General features: G+C 42.0%; 1 protein-coding gene across 1 annotated transcript in view; it reads left to right on the forward strand.

The window, feature by feature from the left end:
• The first annotated feature begins 8,226 nt into the window (after positions 1 to 8,226).
• The window catches only part of LOC108577934 (protein GDAP2 homolog), a 36,363-nt gene continuing 28,983 nt past the window's right edge, over positions 8,227 to 15,606 (forward strand). Inside the window, exon 1 of the mRNA XM_017941168.1 lies at positions 8,227 to 8,341. The gene's annotated coding sequence lies outside the window, so the exon portion shown is untranslated. The remainder of the gene's footprint in view (positions 8,342 to 15,606) is intronic.

The raw sequence follows: 15,606 nt of genomic DNA on the forward strand, positions 1-15,606 counted from the left end.
GAGAAGTCGAGATTGAGTCTGGTGCATCGTGAAATTTCACGTATGCCGAGGAATCCGTGTTCTCCGAAGTATTGTCACGGCGTTGATGTCGGAAAGACGAAGGAGATCGTGCAAGGAAAGCAAGGGTAGGGAAAAGGAGAGAAGTGAAGAGGCTGAATTTGAAATTCTCGGTTGTCCTGTGTACGATACTGTTCTTCGTTAGGTAACATGCAAAAGTGGTTCGTCGAAATAATTGAATTTATTCTGGGTTTTTATTCGATCGTGTAACATTTCGACTCAATTGTGGATTTTAATTTGCTTATTTTATGTCAAACGACTGTTGCAAATTTACTATAATTATTCTAACTTTAAATAATATAAGAATGCAGTTCTTTTTATCTTGCGAGAATTGGGGGTGTGGGTAGGGTGACTCGTCGGTAGCTTTCCAAGTCAAGCTACATTCCTCGCGACTAATGCTAAGATGGGTGACCGCCGGAAGAAACAATTTATATGTATATGGCCTGTTTAAATAAAATCGCATTAAAAGTAGCTGAGGTGCATTTAAAACGGCGATCCTCTCCTTAAAACCTTCCATTTTGGAGAACTTCGTTCCTCCGTTTTCCTCGCGCTAATGCACGATCCTCAGGTTTCTTGAATAATTCATTCAAATTTCCACTATTCCTCCCCAAACAATCTTTCCCCATCTGCCCACCCTTTCCTTTTTTCTACTGAAATTTTGTTGCGCCTCGCGAAAGTTGCTTCTCCAACCCGGAAATCGCGCGGAGTGAACAGTAATAAAGATAATGCAGATAAGACGGTGTGTCTGCTATTTTAAGAATTCATCATCGGTTATTGTCGATCCATGGAAATGGTTAAAATGATCGCGTTATCAGCTGAATCTGCGTCCTTCTGGTTTTCCCTTTGAAAAATATTAACCGTACGGCGTCGCATTTTCTCCAAGGATTCGTATGCACAAGGGAAGTCATCCAGTTTGAATTTTTCACGCGACCAACGCCAAAGTAACCGGTTCGTTCGCGGAATGAAAAATACTCGAAAGTCGAGGACAAACCCCTTTACGTCTGAATTTTTCACGCAAACTGCTTCAGAGCAACCTGGCCCATCCTCGAGGAAACATTCTACGCTGAAGTCACGCGATTCTGTGGCGCTTAGCACTTCCCTCGAACGCTGCAGGGTAGAAAAGAAGAAACATGTTGGTAGAACATTTCTTAAAACGAGGAATTAGAAGATTTTATTCAACATTGTACTACATCATCTTATTTACACTTTCAGTCACCTTTTACTACTGCAACACGTTCGTGCAACGTGTTTCCTTTAAATAGAATCAGTAATGGGTTTAAAGTGCACTCAGAATTTAGAAAAACTCGCATTGCAACGTCTTCGAAACGACTCGAATAAATTCTTCTTTACCGCATAATTGTTAGAAAGCGTAATTATTCCTATTAACTCCTCGAACAATTTTAGCGAATAATTATTTATTCTCGCTATTTCATTCCCGTGTCTGGAAACGTTAACACGCAAATGAACGAACCTATATACTCGAATCCAATTATCCACACGTGAATTCCAATTATCCGAACGAAAACTTACCCACAGCGGTAAGATTCAACGACTTCGTATTACCTCTACGACCCAATTATTCCAATCGTCCTATCTCCAGAACCATATCCTGGCGTAATTAAAAATCGAAGAATGAAAAGAAAAGAAACACAGCAGCGCACCTAAATTCTTCCCAACGAGTTTACAATTCATAGGATGTACGGTGTTACGTCAATGTCTCATTCAGAAGCTGGAAACGTCACAGTTACGTCATTACTCGCTAAATGTAGAACTCTGCCAATTATTCGAATTGCATCTCGCAGATTTTTGCGCGAACGCTGTAAATTCTCCGGTGGAAAGTTTTACGCTCGATGGGAATCAACGACAGAGTTAAGTAGCCATTTTTGCTCGAGCAGTTGCTGTAATGCAACGGCCCCTCGCTGTTCCCTTTTACGGTGACGCGAGTACAATGGAAATAAGGGTTACGAAAGAAGATGTATACGTTGTGTAGGACAGGTTGTGCCGTCTTTCAGATCAACGATTCCTCCACCGGAGGCACATTGTTGCGCGGCGGTGCTACAGAGACACACCACGAGAACCTTTTCGCGACCGTGAGAAGGAAGATAGACGCAGGAAATGGTGTTTATCTCGCCGCGGAGACTATGAACCATTCAACGGCCGCGTACACGACATGAATCAGCTTGAGAAAACGTAGGAAATCGTTCTATTAGATTAGCGGTACAGTGAACTGCGCCGCCAATAGCGTAATGCAACAATGTTGCACACCAGGAAACACGAGTCTCGTGGGTTACTTGTCTTGGAAGGAAAATTCTTTGTGTTTTCGCTTTTATCTCAGTGCTGTGATTTTAAAAATGATACGTTGAATCTCAAAGTCGCTCAGAATTAAGCGAAATCATTTGTCGCAACTCAGATTTGCCAGTGAGATTTTAGCGGTTTGGGGCTTCGAGAAAATGGTAATTTAGAATTTTTGGCTCGATAATTTAGCTCTAACTTTCATCCGGTTTGACGAATTTAAATTACTCATCCTCAGACCCAGTGATAAAATTTTTATTCGAGGATTTGTAACAATGCAAATGTAAAGTATGAATTCTAAAGAATACATTGAATCGAAATGACTGAAAATTCATCGAAATCAATGTCATCTTATCAATTTTTAATTTTTCTCATCCTCAGATTTATCAGTGAGATTTTAGCGGTTTGGGGCTTCGAGAAAATGGTAATTTTGAATTTTTGGCTCGATAATTTAGCTCTAATTTTCATCCGGTTTGTCGAATTTAAATTACTCCCATCCTCAGATTCGTCGATAGAATTTTTGTTCGAGGATTTGAGAGAATGCAAATGGAAAGATTCCACAGACCAAGGTAGAGTTAGCACAGGTGTATTATTAAATAATTTAAGGTATTGTGCATCGATTACGATGTGAATCATTTTTCACGAGATGCCTCGTGTTTCGTTTCCTTTTGTGTTCGAGAAGGAAAAACGACAAGTCACGGTGAGTAGTTATTTTCGAAGACGACTGGAAGTCTGACTTGTTTTTTGCGATTGAAATTTGAAATTTACCACCGATATTTTAAACTAGTTTCAGTGGAACCAACGGATCCTTGAAGATAGCGGACCTCGTACTCTGAATGCTAATCGACAGATTTGGCTGAAATTTGGACAGGATATTCTTGGATTGTCTTCTCAACTCTCGATCCTATTTTTTCGTAATACAAAAAATCAATATCGTTCAAAAATGACTGTCACGTTGCGAAAAATTGTAAAAATTAACAATCGAACCTCGTCAAGAGCTTTTATTTTCCAAATCCATTCGATTTTTCGTCTGAAAAACACGTCGTTCCATCGGCGATCAATTAAAACACAAATCTCATCTCCTATTGACAACGGTGTCTCCCACGATTATCGTAACGAAAATTACGCAACGTCCAATCAACAAAAATCCACCGACAGTCCTCGAAAAAAAAATCGCATCGAAAATTTCTCCAGTCTCCAAACAAACTTAACCCATTAAAACCCATTTACCTGAAACACAAATTCGTTGGAAAGCACGGCGAGATAACGTCGAAAAAACGCGGCATCGAACGAAAATCCTCCGACAAACAGCTCCAAGTGCATAATCCTCCGAACACATCTGTGTTCCTTTTCCCTCCGCTCGGCAGCCTCGAATGAATCACTTTTTAAATTGCGCCGCAAGATCGTGTGTCGTTTCTTTCTTCCTTCGTCTTATCGTCGGCTTGTCCCAAATCGCGAGCAGACGCGACGACGTTCCGTCTTCTGCGCGGGAACGAGCTGTTATTATTGGCCAGGAATATCAGACGGTAATCCCGGTGTGTTTTCCTAAGGAGAACCGTGCAAATTACCAAGATGTACACACGCAGACACACGCGCGTGTGTAATATGCACGGTTTGTTTCAACACGATTTTACGTTCTATGCGTGCACCATCATGTCCGCTGGTATTTCAACGACGCGACGCCTGCAACCAGTGACGTAACACCGCGATGGTAACGTCATTCCGTGTGATCCGCTTGGTGCACGGCTGTCGAATCCATTACGTCACTGGCTAGCATTGTCGTGTTTCGATCGTCGTGAAGTCTCACGAAAATATTCTCGTTGGAAAGGTCGTCGGAGACGAGGCTCTCTCGCTTTCTCCTCGCTACTAAAACGGTCCTCGAAACACCCAGTGTACACTGTTTAACAGACGTGTAAACATTAACGCAAGAAGACCAGGCTGGTTTTTATTCCATCTGATTCGCCCGTGAGTTGATTACTTTTCTCTGATGGAATTTAACGCGGTACCCGAATCTTCGCGATTGCTATAATCTGCCGAGCGATAAGATTTTTGCCAGTGTTATTCGTGGCAAATGTATTCAGTTGGTTGAATTTTTTCTTTCGCTAATAAGATATATATGTGCGGCGATTTGTGGAAATTTTATTGTTCTTTCGTTTCTCGTTGTGCTTTGCACGGAGGTGAATGGAGCGAAGTGGATCGAATACTTGCATGGAGATATATGTATATGTCGAGGATGACTTAAGAAGGAATCGACGATATTCCGGCGATTGCGTCACAGGCAAGAACTATTATTCTTATATACCATCTCGACGATGGAACGTCCCGATGAAAGGTCGAAAATAATTTACGAGGACGTTAAGTAGCTCTGGGTTCCAGTTGCCGCGATAGATCGGCGAGGAATTGAATCGGTGGGCTCGTTCCTCGATATTCCCTCGTACCGACGTGTAATCTATCGACGCTTAATTACCCGGCGCTGTCGAACACTCTATCGGGTTGCTGTAAATTTGAATCGAGCCGAATGGCCATTTTTCACGCCGCTTCGATCGCCAAGTGGGAGTTGCGAATTGGAACAGTTGTGATTATCGCGAAGTGTGAAGTAGGAGAATTTCGACGCTTTGCAGTGCTTGCTAAGGTGTAAATTGTGAATTAGAGAAAATGGTAAAATCCTCGATCGCGAAGTGCAAATTGCGAGCTCGAAGAGAGGTGATGTTTTGTAACGGTGGAAAAATTGCAACGTTGTACAATGTTCAAGGTGTAAACTATTAGAAAATTAGAGAAAATGGTGCTCGATCACGAGATGCAAATTGTGAATTAAAAGAATCGTAATGGCTTGCGATACTGGATTAAGTGTGAATTGCAAAGTAGGAGGATTGCAGTATCTTCCGTCGATTGTGAATTAGAAAAATTGTAACTTTTATTAAAGCAGAGCCTTAACCTCTTCAAAGACACCGGCACATACGAGCATGTTTATTTTTTCCGAAATTGCAACATTTTTTAATGGAAAAGATATGAGAATGTGGCGAATAATCATTCGTTGCGTAATATATCTCGTAATATCTTAACAAGAAACGCAGGTTAACTGCTATGAATTTAAGAGGAACGAAACGTAACAGTGTACAAAAAATTGCACGATTTAAACGAATAGCCGAATCACGAAATGGAAGACGAATACGAAGACTAGGAGAATTAGAATTTTTTTCATAAAATCACGTTGTAAATTGCGAATTGTGCATCAAAGTATTAACAAGCGTGAACAGGCGTACGTGTAGGTAGAATTATAGCATGTGGATAATTACGCCTAATCACATTTCTGTTGTTAATCTGAAGCCTGTACGTAAGAGGACTAAAAAGAGAAAATGCGTCGCGGCGACGCTACCATGTGCACAGAGCGAAGTGTTGTTCCACGGTATATAATCTTATCAAAAGTTTTATCTGAATCCTGTGTGTAATCCCATTATCCCCTGCTTTTCGCACGCCGATACGGTTCCCCTTCGACAATCGCGGTTTGTCACGTGACGAGGAAACCGGCGAGTACCGAAATTTCGACTTCATTTGCCACTCCTCGGGTCAGATTTATTCTCTCGATACGAAATCGGTCTTGTTTTCTTTGGTGATAAAAGTAATTGGATCTGTTTACCGTTGAGAATTGTAATCTGTGAAAATTGTGTTTTAACCCTTTCGGAGATTATCGGCGTTCAAAAATTTCATTTCATTTATTCCGTTTTCGTTCAGTAATAAAAGTAATTTATTTATCGTTGAAAATTGTATTTTAACCCTTTCGCTGCGACAGATTAGCACCAATACGTTTCGTTTTGGCGTTCAAATATTTTTTTAAATTTGAAATTTATCATTTTTAAATTTCTATTGTTAAATTTAAGCGAGACTACTCGAAGGATCGAGTTTTAAGCAAAATTCGAGGCGCAAATGTGCGAAAAGTCGCCAAACAGCACAGTGCGAGAAAATTTTCAAAGCGCCAGTGAAAGGGTTAAAAGTATTTTATTAATTAGCTGTTGAAACATTTAAACACTTTACATATAGTATCCTTTGACATTCAAAATGGGGAACTAATTTAATAATCTTGGAAATAATTTTCCTCAGTTTCCCTATTACTTAATCGTATTAAGAAGCTTTACGCAATTCCGTTATACAATACCCCAACACGTGTAACCTCTGTTGTAAAATTAATCATATTAAAGAGTATTCTATACCGTCTCTCTCGTTTCTATACCGTCAATGTTTATGGCCATTAAAGAAATCACGAGTAGTCGTGTATCCATAATCTTCGAAAGAATCGTGACGTCAATGCTATTACAAAATTCATTATCTCCATCGAGAAGCTTCAAATGGTCGTGCGAGATTTAGCAATCTTCGACGAGAGTTTCTTAATTCAGATTTGATTTCCATTGCGTGTTTTCCTTAAACGCGTGTATTTAAATACACACACGCACTCGAGAGAGAGAGAGAAAAGAAGATACTGGAATAATAAATTGAACGTTCGAAACAGCTTGGGGACTCGCGACAATCATTCTCGAGCCGTAAAACGTTTCCAGAGAGACTGCTTGTCCCTCTAATTGCGTGTCGAGCGAAAAATTTACAGAATGACAGGTTTACATTGGACTTAATTGGCCATAATCCAACGCCACTCCCCTTAACAAGGCTCGATTGTTCAACTTCCAGGCGTGATTCGACGATCGACAAAAAGAGGAGAATAGAAAAGGAAAAGAGACGTTGGAACAGAGGTTGGCTGAAGAGTCTTATCGACGCACTAAGCCTTCGTCGACGCGTCGTTTGCGACGAGATAACACCGCGTATTAGCTAATATTTGATTGATAATCGATCCTCGGGCAACTGTTAGCACAAGCACGGGCTCGGATCTTGGCTCTGCGTCACTCACTGACTCACCCAGCGATTTCTTGGACTATGATCGCTACAGGCGAGTCCTCTGATCGATCGTGCCATTATTCGAGGAGACGCGATTATTTCAGACTTCGCGGAAACGAGGAAATTTCGCGTGAAATAGTTGGGAAAAACGACAAATTTTTGACTCTGGCCTTTATTCAACTTTTCTTTTTTACCGACGTTCGTTGTGTATAGTTGAATGCTTGGAAGGTTAATCGATATCTGAGAATACCGAAAAGGAGGGGAAAATGTGTGTCGAATTTTTATTCGTTCTTTTTCGTTCACTGGTTGAATATTTGGAAGGTCGATTCGATATCTGAGAATATCAGAAATAAGTGAAGAGTATAGATGAAATTTTTGTCCTTTACTGAATTTCTCTTTGCTAGTGAAATATTTGGAAGATCGATCGATAATCCGAGTACCTATACGAATTTTTATTCAATTTCCTCCATCGAGAGTAATCACGTGACGATACTCGAGGGATTAATTAATCCAACGTTGGGAAAGTTGACGCAAAATATCCACGTCGAATCAAGTGCCACTCGAACCGGGGAAAAAAATACAAATCCCGCGCAAGTGTAACTAGGATAATTGATTTAACAGCCGTGGACGTTTTTGCGCCAGCACGTTAATTACCACCGAAAGAACGGTGCGACATTTCGACGACTTATTCCCCTCCGTCCACGTGTGCATATCTTCCTCCTCGATCAATTAAAAACATCTCCCTCCCTCTATCTATCTCTTTGTTCCCTCGCAACTGTTCATTTCACCGACGATTAATGTCACCGCTGGATCAAGCTGTCCCGCGGGACATTTTTGCTCTATGTAAATTCCCTCGGTTGAATACTCTGTGACGTAAACGAGGGAACTTCCTACACCTTACTCTCTCTCTCTCTCTCTTTCTTTACCTCAGTATCGATAAAACGCTCGCCTTTATCGCGGTGCAAACGACGCGGAATCAGTCGATCGTTAAGCGTTTACGTTGTTACTTCGTGAGATAAGCCAGTGTCGATGCCTGGCTTGACACCTTTTTCAGAAGTTCTTCAAGACTCTCCGGCTGGGAAAGTGAAATTGATCGTAGAGAACGTTGGAGGTAAAGTGTATTCTTGTGAATTTTCTTTTAGTTTGCTTCGAAGATAGTGATAATTTTGAAGTTGTTTAAGTGGAATGGAATCTCGATGATTAATTAGGTCAGACGGTTTTAAGGCTTGGTTTGTGTGTAGAGAGAGAGAGAGTAGTTTTGTTGTTGAAGTTACATGGAAGAGGGCGATCGATGGTGAATTCGTAGCAATCGCAGGAGACAATCGAGCGACGCTGTAAGACACTCGACCGATAAGGTGTTCACCACTTGACAAAAGGCGCGTCACCGTGATTCTCGAGTTTTAATGAAAAGACGTAGTACTGTGTCAAGAGCTCTCTTATGTAGCTCTGGCTCGCGAAAGGACATGCTATCCACGTCAACAGCTCCCAATTCTCGTTCACGATCATGAACATGTAGAATTCTCTGTATCTGGTGAAACGATGATTTCAGAGATCTGTTCTGATTGGAAGATTGCTAGTTGTCCTTTGTACCTCTGACATTTATTATGTCTTCAGCAATTTTCAGTATTATACAGTTCATACTCTTTTGCCGTGAGAGGCTTTTATAGTACTGGATGCTACGTAATCTTTGCTTCATTTATTCACAAAGTGCAATAATTAAGATTTGCAAATCTAGCGTTTCCTTTAACCCTTTCGTTACCAGTGAGACACACGTATATCACTCGAGTACTCAAACAAACACTGACCTGAATTTGGAGTCCATGATCGACAGAAAAGTAGGAAATTTCTTTTTAAAAAAATTCAGTCGTGAAAGGGTGAAATACTAAGGTACAGGTTACAATAGAACACAAAAAGTAAGCAAAATGACCATTTATTGTGTCTCTTTCCATAATACAAAAACAGTCAAGTTAACTAAATTTCACTATCGATCCATTTACTCCCCGAATTAATCCATTGTCCAAAAGGAACAATATCCAGCAAAGATGAAACGTTCCTGTTCCATTGGTCCAAGAGAAACCAAGTCCTCCGTAACCCAATTAACGGATCGGGCAGAGGTGGGAATCTGGAGATCCTCTTTCCTTCGATAACGCCGTTGCTGTCTTTTTTTCCCCCGAGCCAGCTGTTTTCAGCTTCATCGACGGGAATAGAGGCCGGTCACAAAGGATTTGTTTGGAAGCCCCGCGGTACAGAACGCCGCATATCGAAAAGGCTTCCCCGGTGCATTCGTCTGCCGCTCTTAACACATTCAATTACCCCTTTCCTGGGTCACCAATGGGTCACCGTTCCTCGCTGTGTCACGTTTAAACGTGGTTTGTTACTGGCTGCACAGGCTCTCCCGATTGTACGCTCCTCCATTGTAACTTCACCTCTGGCTGCTGCTGCTACTTGTAATTTATCGTATTCCAACGGAAAATTCTAAAGAAGTTAACAAAGAACAACCTACTCTTTCTTCTCCCTTTACAATGTTATCGTCTAGTTTCGCCAGTTTTTTTTTTCTTATTGCAAAACTATTCACGTCAGATTCTTTGTCACCAGCGATATTTCACAATTGCGCCAATGACGTTGTATTTACGGTCGAGCGATAGGAAATTTCTTTTCGAAGCGCGTTGTTTTGAATCGTTCTCAGGGTGAAATTTAGATTCGAGTAATTGCACAGGAGACACGGAAATTAATGAAAGATTCTTTCTTCTCGCGCGTTGTCGAACGATTAAGCGCGGCCACATTGTTGGTTATTCATGGTTCGTGACTCCACGCACCGTCATTGTTCGACGTGGTTCATTAATAATTAATGCCTTGGTGATATTCAGTGGCGTGTGTTGTTCGGTAACGGTATTCTTCACGTTCGATCGATAGTATTTCTAAAGAAGAACGAGACTTGCACATTTTCTCCACGTTTCAGATATTTCATATCGAAGAATCTCGTGGAAATCACTGTTAGGTTGCCTCCTTTCTCTCTCTTTAATATCGCCGAAGGACTTTCATTTCGTGTCACCCGCGCGATCTAAGAGAGCAAATAATCGCAAGGTAGGCATCGAAGAATCGAGATTTTTCGCAGAAGTCGAACGTTGTTTGGCGGTTGTTAGACGAACAGCCAGAGGCAATTATGCGATTGGAGGAATTTTTATTCACGATAAAGAACCTCGTGTGTTCGAGTATGTAAATCCGTAGAGGTGGAGGAGGCAACCGGTCAGATTTGTTGAGCGTGCCTCCAACAGGAAATATTAATGGAACGAGTATGCACATCGTTTGCCGGATGGAATTGGCAGAAACACGCATCCGCGATTCCTCGTGATCCTGGTGACTCGACGTTTATGTTTACCTTCGTGTTATCGATTACAGGGACAAGTTTTCGGGACATGATATCTCAATTAGAATAATGTTTTTTCTTTTATTTTATACAAATAATAGAAGATTTCTTAATTTCTTTCTCTGCTGGGCGAATAAAGTGTTTCAATCTTAGCAGAGGAATTTAATTAACTTAATTGTACCTTTTATGAATGAAAGAGTTATACAGAGAGCTCTCGAAACTGTCTTTGTAATTATTTCCCCTCGCTGATGAAAGTAAATATGTTTGGAAATGGAACTTTTTATTAAAAAATTATTTCAACGTTCCATTTTTATTATTTAACTGTTCCATTTAATTGACGTTGGAGCAGATAAACATAGCGTTTTTCGTAGATAATGTTACAAATATTAATTCTTCACGAGTATCAAAAGCAGATACTCTATTTTCACGAATATTGATTTTTCCCAAACTTCGAAAACAAACATCAGAGCCAAATATCTCCTCGCAAAATTGAAGCTCGGGAACCAAACAACCCTCGTTCCCCCAAAAGATCCATCTTGTCATTCCATCAAATCGTACACAACCCCTTAACCCTTTCGCGACTAGCGCCGGTTATATCCGGCATCCACTAAATGCTTCGTATTGGCTAGCGCCGGTTATATCCGGCATCCACTAAGCGCGTCGCATTGACTCGCGCCTCGACAATTCAAAGTGAAGATTTATTTTGAAATACAGAACAAGGCCTCGACAACGTTCCCTTTATCCGATACACCCTCAAGTCCTATGCTGTTCCAACGAAATCCTCTAAGATTTGAAAAAACGCGAGACACTCTTAACGCGTACGATGTGCACTAATGGCACGATGACCCGTTTGTTAGGGGCGTACTGATGGCTAGTTTCGCCGTCGCGAAAGGGTTAAAATCGTGGGACATGGTGGACACGGAAAAACTCCTGATATCTCCCCGTGGACCGTGGAAATCCCAGCAGAAGAATATCTGCGGAGTGGTGCAGGCGGGATCGGTATCGAATTCGGTTGTGGCCGCGGGGAATTCGGTTTTTCCCCGCACGAAGGAGCATTTGCAGCGTGAAGCCCCACGGGGCGAGAATTGAGACACGGGGAAAGAGAGACACAGAGAGAGAGAGAGACAGAGGGGCTAGCTGGCAAATGTTCACCTTGCTCGAATGTGGAACATCGATTGACCGGTGAGCCGTGTGTGAGGTCGTTTGTTGTTTAATAGAAAGGCGACTGTGGGGTAGCAGCGGGTGGGCGACGTTGGATGGGAAACAAAGCTCGTCTGAAAGCACAGCCCGAGCGACACGCGGCTAACGAAAGTCGGACTCTCTCTCATTCAAGGCTTGGCTGGATTTCGTGGTTGGTTTCCCTTCTGACTCGCTCGAAACAGGGCCAATTACGGCCTGGCGTAATCGAGATTGCCGCGAGATGAAGACCGCTATGGCTTCTCTGTTAATTCCTCCACGTTCGTTTATTTTTCTCTCGCTTTCTGACCGACGCCAGCGTTTTTCCTTTTTTTAACGGAGGAACTTGCTGTCGAACAGTTGGAAACAGGGTGTTCGGGTCGCGTAATGTTCGATGCTTAAGTGCCGAACCGGTACGCGAGTTTAATCACACCTTGATTTATTCAGTGTGAAATACTAAGAACTAGTTTTATTGCAACAGAGTGATACTTGAGGTGATGCCGCCATGAGACTATCGAAATACTAATTTTCATAAGACCAACTGCCAAGACTTCCAAAAAAGGACGCGCTTCTGCCTCGTTTCCTTAGTTTTATCCACTCGGCCAGATTGGTGGCCGATTTCTTCTGGGGGTTGTAGGTGCTGACTCCTCATTGGAGGAGGTTGTTTAGGTGGGACGCAGCTCTTTCCAAGGGAAGGGGATTGTTGCTTAACATTAGAAAACCCCCATTTTTGGGTTTTTCCCAGGGGTTGCCGCGTGACTTTCCACCGCGCACGTGACCTCTCCACGGGGGTACGGTACGCGCGAGAGGACCGGTACCTCGGTCTGGCGGCCAAGTGCAATTGCACAAGTTTATGACGATAATCCGCCAGACCGAGGTTTCGTCGCGATTTCTTGCGAGGCAACACAGGGTTCTCGTGGAGTTGTACCGATTATGTTATCGAACACAAGTTCATGACGATAATTCGCCAGACTGAGGGTTCGTCGCGATTTCTTGCGAGGCAACACAGGGTTCTCGTGGAGTTGTACCGATTATGTTATCGAATTTCGTTGAACTTTGTCGATTTTAGAGCTCTGATTTTTTGGAGCACTGTGTTTTGATCGAGAAATGGCAAATTTTCTGCTGTATTTGAGATTTTGTTAATTTGGATCTTGCTTTCATTTTGAAGCACTGTGTTTCGTTTGAGAAGAGGGAAATTTTCTTGTATCGAGTGATTTTGATGTATTTAGGTGTTTTTTTTTTTTTTTTGGTTCGATTCGATGGTTGGAACATTGTGAATTTTAATTTCATTTCGTTGTCTTTTATCGATATTCTAGGTGGTTTGTTTAAAGTGGCTGTAGTTATAGATTGGGAGAGTCGAGATTGTTTACGAGGAAGGTATGGTTCGAGTGTTCTCCGAACTCAATTTGCGTTTATTGTTTCCCATCGATTCTTCGAGGAGTATGCTATTCCAGGAAGCTCGTTGACTAATGGCAATTTTCCTCATGCCTTGGGAAGAAAATTATTAAATAACAAAACAATTACATTATCTAAGTGAAATTCGCTGTCGTTTTACGTGAACTCACGTGAACGTAAGCGAATCATGCAACTCTGAACCAGATACATACACTATCAAATATCTGCTCGTCAACTTTTTTACTCCATTCTAAAATCTGACAAATTACAGAAAAAAACTAATTTTAAAGTTGCTTGCAATAAAGTAATCGATTTCCTCTCTGAAAATTCCCAGAATAAAGTTACCCCTGATAAAATGAAGAAAAGCGCCCATTCTTTCTTTGGGAATTCCCGGAATAAAATTAGCTGCAATAAAATAACGAAAATTCTGAGAACACACTCGCCCATATGAAAGTACACTGTAAGTAATTGTCCGAGCAAATACTTACCAGGTACCGAAGCACGTGATACATGCCGAGCAAACAATCAACGAATAATTTCCACTCGACTCGTCGAACATTCGTGCTTATCGCGATCAAATAAAACGTCCAATAAAGCCCGATACAAGAAGATTAATGAAAGGGCGTGTCGAGATCTCGATTTAAGCGGAACATTACCGGAAGCTTCCGTTTCACAAGAGCCTGGTGTGTGTGTATCGGGTTGAGCTGTGAAAAGCGCAGTCACGCGAGCCTTGCAAACACCAACTTCCACTCGAAAGGTGCAATTATAAGGGGCGGAGGGGAAGAGAAGTAGGGAAGCAGGGCGGGTGGTAAAGATGGCACGAAACGTTAGACACGAGCTTTTTCGAATAGAGAAACCACCTACGTGAAAAGAAGAAGAAGGAAACCGGCCTCTCTTCTCTATCGGTAATCGCTTAATCTAGGTCATAGCGAGAGATAGCTTTATCTTTCGTCAAGGATAGACGACGAAACCGTAGAAATAGGTTCCCAAGGGGTGGTAAGGGACAAAAGGAGGGAGAAGTTTCCCTGGAGCAAACCGGGGAACTTTTGTAGACAGGCGACCACGACTCTCCTCGTCTCTGAAAGTTCGATCGCTCGAAATCGAGGAGAGAGAGAGAGGGAGAGAAGAAGAAGAAATAAAAGAAGAGCATGAGAAACTTTGTGACACTTGCACGCAAGTGGAAGGCAAATGCAATTTCTACCTGTCCCCTTCTTCTCACCTGTCCGCCAAGTTTTATTTCAATGATTGATAAGCCACGATAAAGTTTCGTTGGAAATGGAAGAGATAGAGATGGAGAGAAGGTTAGAAGATGAGACTCGATTTTGAATGCACCTTCAAGGACGTCGATGGTAAAAGTGGAGGACCCTTTACGGCCGATTAGCTCCGCGGCTTTTACCTTTGTGCTTGGAATAGATCGAAACGTTAACCCTTTCTGTCGAGGTTAAAGTGATCTTCTCCGGGGAAACGTTGCTGTTGCAACACGTTTGCGTTTCTGTAATTCTCCTTCTTTGCGCGATACTTTTTCCAATTTACATATGTATGTCTGAATGTGTATTTTTTTTTTTTTTACGAAAGCACGACACTACACTTTTAGGACTCGTAAGCTTGTATATTTACCGATCGTTCTATTTATTATACGTGTGTGTTTATGAGCGTGTAAGCTAGTTTGGTCGATAATTCGATTTAATTAAAGAAGATGCTGCTCGTTACATTGAACGCTGTTTTAGCAAAGTTCGGGGTGACCTTTTATTCTCCCTTTAACAGGACTAAATTTAATTTGAAAGTTGGGTAGAAGTGGAACGTCGGAGCATCTCGTTTATTATACAAAGGTACCATTTCTACGGGGAGAACATTTCTCGAAGTTTCGTCTCTCGGAGAATCGTGTTCGGGTGATCTGACGATGATAACGAAAAATATCGCGCGATATCCATGGACTACACGAAGCGTGTGTACAGTTATTTTTCAAAGTTTCCTCTCCTTTGTTCGACGAGATATGTTTGATCAGAAACGAACATGTCGGAATACGCGCGGCCATGACCTCGCTTTAACTTCGATCTTGGCAAGACAACGTTTCCCTTTAAAATCGATTAGACCGGATGTGTTCTTAATGTGCGCGCTCGTACCGAGAACTTTGCAGAGTAAACATCAGAATTCATTTATTACGATCGATGAACGAACATCCTGCTCCACATTCGTCAAGGTTCAGCGAAGGCAGGCAGGCAGGCAGGCAGGCTCGCAACAAACCACCGCGTAGCCATAAAAATGCTAATTTGTTCCATTGGTCAATTTCACTTTGCTCTTAGAACCGTTCAGCTGATAAGGAACGCTATTCAAACGAGCCGCTTAAGTGCCAGCCCCATTTCTAGCTTCTCGCGTCTCTGTTGATTCAAACGAGCAAACATTACGTTTGTAGAATGACACGCTTTCGCGGTTCTATG

The sequence above is a fragment of the Habropoda laboriosa genome, unplaced genomic scaffold (genome assembly GCF_001263275.1).
Source record: "Habropoda laboriosa isolate 0110345459 unplaced genomic scaffold, ASM126327v1 scaffold5, whole genome shotgun sequence".
NCBI classification, from domain to species: domain Eukaryota; kingdom Metazoa; phylum Arthropoda; class Insecta; order Hymenoptera; family Apidae; genus Habropoda; species Habropoda laboriosa.